Here is a 7,816-nt window from a genome sequence, read left to right as displayed (position 1 = left end):
GGGAGTGTTTGATGGGACAGTGTAGAGAGAGCTTTACTCTGTATCTAACCCGTGCTGTACCTGCCCTGGGAGTGTTTGATGGACAGTGTAGAGGAGCTTTACTCTGTATCTAACCCGTGCTGTACCTGCCCTGGGAGTGTTTGATGGGTCAGTGTAGAGAGAGCTTTACTCTGTATCTAACCCGTGCTGTACCTGCCCTGGGAGTGTTTGATGGGTCAGTGTAGAGGGAGCTTTACTCTGTATCTAACCCGTGCTGTACCTGCCCTGGAGTGTTTGATGGGACAGTGTAGAGGGAGCTTTACTCTGTATCTAACCCGTGCTGTACCTGTCCTGGGAGTGTTTGATGGGACAGTTTCGAGGGAGCTTTACTCTGTATCTAACCCGTGCTGTACCTGCCCTGGGAGTGTTTGATGGGACAGTGTAGAGGGAGCTTTACTCTGTATCTAACCCGTGCTGTACCTGTCCTGGGAGTGTTTGATGTGACAGTGTCGAGGGAGCTTTACTCTGTATCTAACCCGTGCTGTACCTGTCCTGGGAGTGTTTGATGGGACATGTAGAGGGAGCTTTACTCTGTATGTAACCCGTGCTGTACCCGCCCTGGGAGGTTTGATGGGACAGTGTAGAGGGTGCTGTACCTATCCTGGGAGTGTTTGATGGGACAGTGTAGAGGGTGCTTTACTCTGTATCTAACCCGTGCTGTACCTGCCCTGGGAGTGTTTGATGGGACAGTGTAGAGAGAGCTTTACTCTGTATCTAACCCCCGTGCTGTACCTGCCCTGGGAGTGTTTGATGGGACAGTGTAGAGGGAGCTTTACTCTGTATCTAACCCGTGCTGTACCTGCCCTGGGAGTGTTTGATGGGACAGTGCAGAGTGAGCTTTACTCTGTATCTAACCCCGTGCTGTACCTGCCCTGGGAATGTTTGATGGGACAGTGTAGAGGGAGCTTTACTCTGTAACCCGTGCTGTACCTGCCCGGGGAGTGTTTGATGGGACAGTGTAGAGGAAGCTTTACTCTGTATCTAACCCGTGCTGTACCTGCCCTGGGAGTGTTTGATGGGGCAGTGTAGAGGGAGCTTTACTCTGTATCGAACCCGTGCTGTACCTGCCCTAGGAGTGTTTGATGGGACAGTGCAGAGGGAGCTTTACTCTGTATCTAACCCGTGCTGTACCTGCCCTGGGAGTGTTTGATGGGACAGTGTAGGGGAGCTTTACTCTGTATCTAACCCATGCTGTACCTGCCCTGGGAGTATTTGATGGGACAGTGTAGAGGGAGCTTTACTCTGTATCTAACCCGTGCTGTACCTGCCCTGGGAGTGTTTGATGGGACAGTGTAGGGGGAGCTTTACTCTGTATCTAACCCGTGCTGTACCTGCCCTGGGAGTATTTGATGGGACAGTGTAGAGGGAGCTTTACTCTGTATCTAACCCGTGCTGTACCTGCCCTGGGAGGATATTGATGGAAGATTCACACGCGGACAGTGACCGTTGGAGACACCCAGGCGGTAAGTCAGTCAGGGAGAGATCGGACAGTCAGTGTTTGAAGTGTGAAGCCCTCAGTCAGTGTGGTGATGACCGGGTGCGGACTCGAATCATTGTGCTGTCTCCACTGACTGGCCTGTTCTGTGTTTCCAGCACACTCTGCTTTCATTCTCTTCCTGTTTCTAACGTTTGCCGATCGCATTGAAAGGGCCTTTGTTCTCACTCACAGCAACTGCTAATTCTTTATCACAAAATATTCAGCTGTCTGTGCGATAATGACCAGCCCAGGGAACACAGTCATATCAGAATTGATAAAACAACAGAAACGTGGGCCAGGAGGAGAGGCTGAGTGGGGGGGTTGCTGGGAATGTGAAGTTTCTGAATGTCAGTCTGATCTCCTCAGTTCCTAATCCTGGCCACCAATTCTGCTTTCTCTTTATTCCCCACCTGGAGTAACTGTGTCCAGTCCTGGGCCCCGCCCCTCAGGAAGGATATATTGGCCTCAGAGGGGGAGCAGCGCAGATTCACCAGAGTGACACCGGGGCTGAAAGGGTTAAATTACAAGGACAGGTTGCACAGACTGGGCTTGTATTCCCTCGAGTCTAGAAGATTAAGGGGTGATCTGATCGAGGTGTTTCAGATGATTAAAGGATTTGATCGGGTCGAGAGAAACTATTCCTCTGGTGGGGGGAGCCCAGGACAAGGGGGCAGAACCTTAAAATTAGAGCCAGACCGTTCAGGGGTGATGTCAGGAAACACTTCTTCACACAAAGGGTGGTGGAAATCGGGAACTCTCCCCGTCCAATAGACTGTGGATGCTGGGGGTCTATGGAAATTTTCAAGTCTGAGATCACTAGATTTTTGTTGGGTCAGGGGATCGAGGGATACGGAGCAAGGGCGGGTAGATGGAGTTGAGGTGCCGATCGGCCATGATCTCATTGAATGGTGGAACAGGCCTGAGGGGCTGAATGGCCTCCTCCTGCTCCTGTTTCTCTCCTCTCAGTCTCCGGATCTCCCAACCTCTTGTTAATAGAAAGGTCTGAGGTTGGAAGGCAGTTATGGGGTGGGTACCCCTGGGGGTCAGTCTTGGGGCGCCGGTTATTTTTAATTCCTTCTAATGACTGAGATGTGGGTGTTATACAGAAAACAAAACATTCAAGTTTCCAAATGCAGCCAATCGGTGCACAGCAAGCTCCTCACTGACTTTGAGGGATGGATATTGGCCAGGACATCGGGAACAACTCCCCTGCACTTATTCAAATAGAGGCCATGGGATTTTTTACATCCATCTGAGGCAGCAGACGGGGCCTCAGTTTAACGTCTCATCCAAAAGACGGCATCTCCGACAATGCAGCACTCCCTCAGTACTGCCCCTCCAACGGTGCGGCGCTCCCTCAGTACTGCCCCTCCCACAGTGCAGCGCTCCCTCAGTACTGCCCCTCCCACAGTGCGGCACTCCCTCAATACTGCCCCTCCGACAGTGCAGCGCTCCCTCAGTACTGCCCCTCCGACAGTGCGGCGCTCCCTCAGTACTGCCCCTCCCACAGTGCGGCACTCCCTCAATACTGCCCCTCCGACAGTGCGGCGCTCCCTCAGTACTGCCCCTCCCACAGTGCGGCGCTCCCTCAGTACTGCCCCTCCGACAGTGCGGCACTCCCTCAGTACTGCTGCTCCGACAGAGTGGCACTCCCTCAGTACTGCTCCTCTGACAGAGGGGCTGTACTGAGGGAGTGCCGCACTGTCAGAGGGGCAGTACTGAGGGAGCGCTGCACTGTCAGATCAGCGCTCCCTCAGTACTGCCCCTCTGACAGTGCGGCACTCCCTCAGTACTGCCCCTCCGACAGTGTGGCGCTCCCTCAGTACTGCCTCTCCGACAGTGCGGCGCTCCCTCGGTACTGCCCCTCCGACAGTGCGGCACTCCCTCAGTACTGCCCCTCCGACAGTGTGGCACTCCCTCAGTACTGCCTCTCCGACAGTGCGGCACTCCCTCGGTACTGCCCCTCCGACAGTGCGGCGCTCCCTCAGTACTGCCCCTCCGACAGTGCGGCTCTCCCTCAGGAGTGTCAGCCTGGATTTTGAGCTCAAGTCCCATGACCTTGTCTCAGATGTAAGTGTTAATAATTATTCCTCTGCCATTTTATCGACTGCTTCTCAATTGGTTGCCTCACGGACTGCCTTTTTCCGCTGGTGGGGGAGTCTAAGACAAGGGGAGATAGCCTTAAAATCAGCGCCAGCTCGTTCAGGAGAGATGTTAGGAAACACTTCTTCACACCAAGTGTGGAACTCTCTCCCACAAAAAGCAGTAGATGCGAGCTGGATTAATCATTTTTAATCGGCGAGCGATAGACTTTTGCGAGCTAAATTCAGGGATATGGAGTCAAGGTAGGTAGATATAGATAGGATACAGATCAGCCATGATCAGAACAGGCTGGAGGGGCTGAACGGCCTCCCCCACACTTCCTCTGCCTCTCTCCACGCCTTTGTTGCTTTGTAAATCGCCACCAGGTGGCAGCAGTGAGACATTGTGCTGACTGCCTCAAACCATTGGAATTCCCTGTTGAGCAGGAGTTATTGTTGGGAACGCAGTCTTTAGGGGAGTTGCAGGTTAATAACTGTGTCCCACCGCACCACGGCTTGGGTTTGGCTGCACTATGCGCTCACCGTCCCTTCTGAATGATCTTTTCCCTCCAACTTGGTACTAGCCGTGGTTCAGTTGGGAGCAACCTTGCCTCTGAGTCAAAAGGTCGTGGATTCAAGGCCCGCTCCAGAGACTTGAGCACGAAATCCAGGCGGACACTCTCTGTGCAGTACTGAGGGAGCGCCGCACTGTCGGAGGGGCAGTACTGAGGGAGCGTGCACTGTCGGAGGGGCAGTACTGAGGGAGCGCCGCACTGTCGGAGGGGCAGTACTGAGGGAGCGCTGCACTGTCGGAGGGGCAGTACTGAGGGAGTGCTGCACTGTCAGAGGGGCAGTACTGAGGGAGCACTGCACTGTCGAAGGGGCAGTACTGAGGGAGTGCTGCACTGTCGGAGGGGCAGTACTGAGGGAGCGCTGCACTGTCGGAGGGGCAGTACTGAGGGAGCGCTGCACTGTCGGAGGGGCAGTACTGAGGGAGCGTGCATTGTTGGAGGGGCAGTACTGAGGGAGCGCTGCACTGTTGGAGGGTCAGTACTGAGGGAGCGCCGCACTGTCGGAGGGGCAGTACTGAGGGAGCGCTGCACTGTCGGAGGGGCAGTACGGAGGGAGCGCTGCACTGTCGGAGGGGCAGTACTGAGGGAGCGCTGCACTGTCGGAGGGGCAGTACTGAGGGAGCGCTGCACTGTCGGAGGGGAAGTACTGAGGGAGCGCTGCACTGTCGGAGGGTCAGTACTGAGGGAGCGCTGCACTGTTGGAGGGGAAGTACTGAGGGAGCGCTGCACTGTCGGAGGGGCGGTACTGAGGGAGTGCCGCACTGTCGGACGGTAAGTACTGAGGGAGCGCTGCACTGTCGGAGGGGCGGTACTGAGGGAGTGCCGCACTGTCGGACGGTAAGTACTGAGGGAGCGCTGCACTGTCGGAGGGGCAGTACTGAGGGAGCGCCGCACTGTCGGAGGGGCAGTGCTGAGGGAGCGCTGCACTGTCGGAGGGGCAGTACTGAGGGAGCGCCGCACTGTCGGAGGGGCAGTACTGAGGGAGCGCCGCACTGTCGGAGGGGCAGTACTGAGGGAGCGCTGCACTGTCGGAGGGGCAGTACTGAGGGAGCGCTGCACTGTCGGAGGGGCAGTACTGAGGGAGCGTGCATTGTTGGAGGGGCAGTACTGAGGGAGCGCTGCACTGTTGGAGGGTCAGTACTGAGGGAGCGCTGCACTGTCGGAGGGGAAGTACTGAGGGAGCGCTGCACTGTCGGAGGGTCAGTACTGAGGGAGCGCTGCACTGTCGGAGGGGCGGTACTGAGGGAGTGCCGCACTGTCGGAGGGTCAGTACTGAGGGAGCGCTGCACTGTCGGAGGGGCAGTACTGAGGGAGCGCTGCACTGTCGGAGGGGCAGTACTGAGGGAGCGCTGCACTGTCGGAGGGGCAGTACTGAGGGAGCGTGCATTGTTGGAGGGGCAGTACTGAGGGAGCGCTGCACTGTTGGAGGGTCAGTACTGAGGGAGCGCTGCACTGTCGGAGGGGAAGTACTGAGGGAGCGCTGCACTGTCGGAGGGTCAGTACTGAGGGAGCGCTGCACTGTCGGAGGGGCGGTACTGAGGGAGTGCTGCACTGTCGGAGGGTCAGTACTGAGGGAGCGCTGCACTGTCGGAGGGACAGTACTGAGGGAGCGCCGCACTGTCGGAGGGGCAGTACTGAGGGAGCGCCGCACCGTCGGAGGGGAAGTACTGAGGGAGAGCCACACTGTCGGAGGGGAAGTACTGAGGGAGGGCCGCACTGTCGGAGGGGCAGTAGTGAGGGAGCGCCACACTGTGGGAGGGGAAGTACCGAGGGAGCGCTGCACTGTCGGAGGGGCAGTACTGAGGGAGCGCCGCACTGTCGGAGGGACAGTACCGAGGGAGCGCCGCACTGTTGGAGGGGCAGTACTGAGGTAGCGCCGCACTGTCGGAGGGGCAGTAATGAGGGAGTGCCGCACTGTCGGAGGGGCAGTAATGAGGGAGTGCCGCACTGTCGGAGGGGCAGTACTGAGGGAGCGCCGCACTGTCGGAGGGGCAGTACTGAGGGAGCGCCGCACTGTCGGAGGGGCAGTAGTGAGGGAGGGCCGCACTGTCGGAGGGGCAGCAGTGAGGGAGCGCCGCACTGTCGGAGGGGCAGTACTGAGGGAGCGCCGCACTGTCGGAGGTGCCATCTTTCGGATGAGATGTTAAACTTAGGTGGGTGTAAAAGATCCCACGGCCACTATTTCGAAGAAGAGCAGGGGGGAGTTCTCCCCGGTGTCCCAGGGCCAATATTTATTCCTGAACCAACATCACTAAAACAGATGATCTGGTCATTACCACATTGCTGTTTGTGGGAGCTTGCTGTGCACAAACTAGCTGCCGCGTTTCCTACATTATAACAGTGACCACACTTCAAAAAGGACTCCATTGGCTGTAAATTGCTGTGGGACGTCCTGAGGTTGTGAACGGCGCTGGATTGGAGAATTGCGAGTCTTTCTGGTCCTCGTTGCCCTGAGAAGGTTCTGGGCTTTCTTCGTAAGCCGCTGTTTGTGGTTTAATACAACAGTGTCTAACCTTTTGGAACAAGGTGATTGATAGAAAGGTGCTGCTGGCCAATCCACTCTGCGATACTTACATTGTTCCAAAGTTTTCTTGGATGCTGACTTTACAGATAGAATCTTCCAAAACCAGAAAAAGCCGGATTGTTCGGTGGGAGTGGAGCCGCGGTCTGGAGAAGGTAACACGGCCGCGCTCCCACCAGCAGCTCAGTCTCGCTCACACGGAGGCACTTGGATATCGCAGGCTCCTTCTGCAGTTTCCCCTCCAATAATCTCACCTTTCCCCGAGATTCTCAGCGCTGCCTGGTGTCCGAGGGAGCAACAACCAGGAGCATTGGATCAGAGGCGTTTTTCGATGTGTGTACAATATAGAACAGGATCATCAGATTAACCTCAAACAATACTGCCAGATACAGAGCAGGGGAGGCGCGGGCTCGGGGTCAGAGTGCGAAGGGCTCGGGGTCAGAGTGCGAAGGGCTCGGGGTCAGAGTGCGAAGGGCTCGGGGTCAGGGTGGGGAGAGCCAGATTCGGACAGGCACCAGGAAGTGTTTCTTTACACAGAGGGCGTTCAACAGCTGGAGGGGTCACCAGGAAGGGTGGGTGAGGTCGTGGCATCAACAAACAGCTGGATGGGGAGACGGTGGGTTTGAGATTTTGGAAAAGATAGGATTGAAAGGGCCTTCCCCCAATCCATGGCGTTAATGATGCCGGATCGACAAAGCAGACAGTAAGCAGCCACTCCGGCAGCATTTACGACAAGATTATGGTCTGCCTGGTGCCAGGAACAAAACATTGAGGGAAAAGGCAGAGTCTGTCTCACAGATAAAGGGTTCCTGTCTGATGTTAGTCGGGTATCGAAGCCTCTCGTAGCCCTCACAGTCCATCGAGCTTGCGTCAACTTGGGAACCTCCACAACAACATCTGCGAAATTCTTAAAGAGCTGGTGCTGGCCCGGCAGCTGGGAACCAGGCAGATTTCCAATCGGAGCCAAGGTGGGATCTCCATGGGTCTCCAGAGTGGGGCCTGGGCCATTGGGTCTGGGCTATTGGGGGCCTGGGCCATTGGGTCTGGGCTATTGGGGGCCTGGGCCATTGGGTCTGGGCTATTGGGGGCCTGGGCCATTGGGGGTCTGGGCCATTGGGGGCCTGGG

Source organism: Somniosus microcephalus, chromosome 21, assembly GCF_052327205.1.
Source record: "Somniosus microcephalus isolate GS21.2 chromosome 21, FLI_Smic_1.0, whole genome shotgun sequence".
NCBI lineage: Eukaryota > Metazoa > Chordata > Chondrichthyes > Squaliformes > Somniosidae > Somniosus > Somniosus microcephalus.
Note: the sequence above shows the minus strand (reverse complement) of the source record.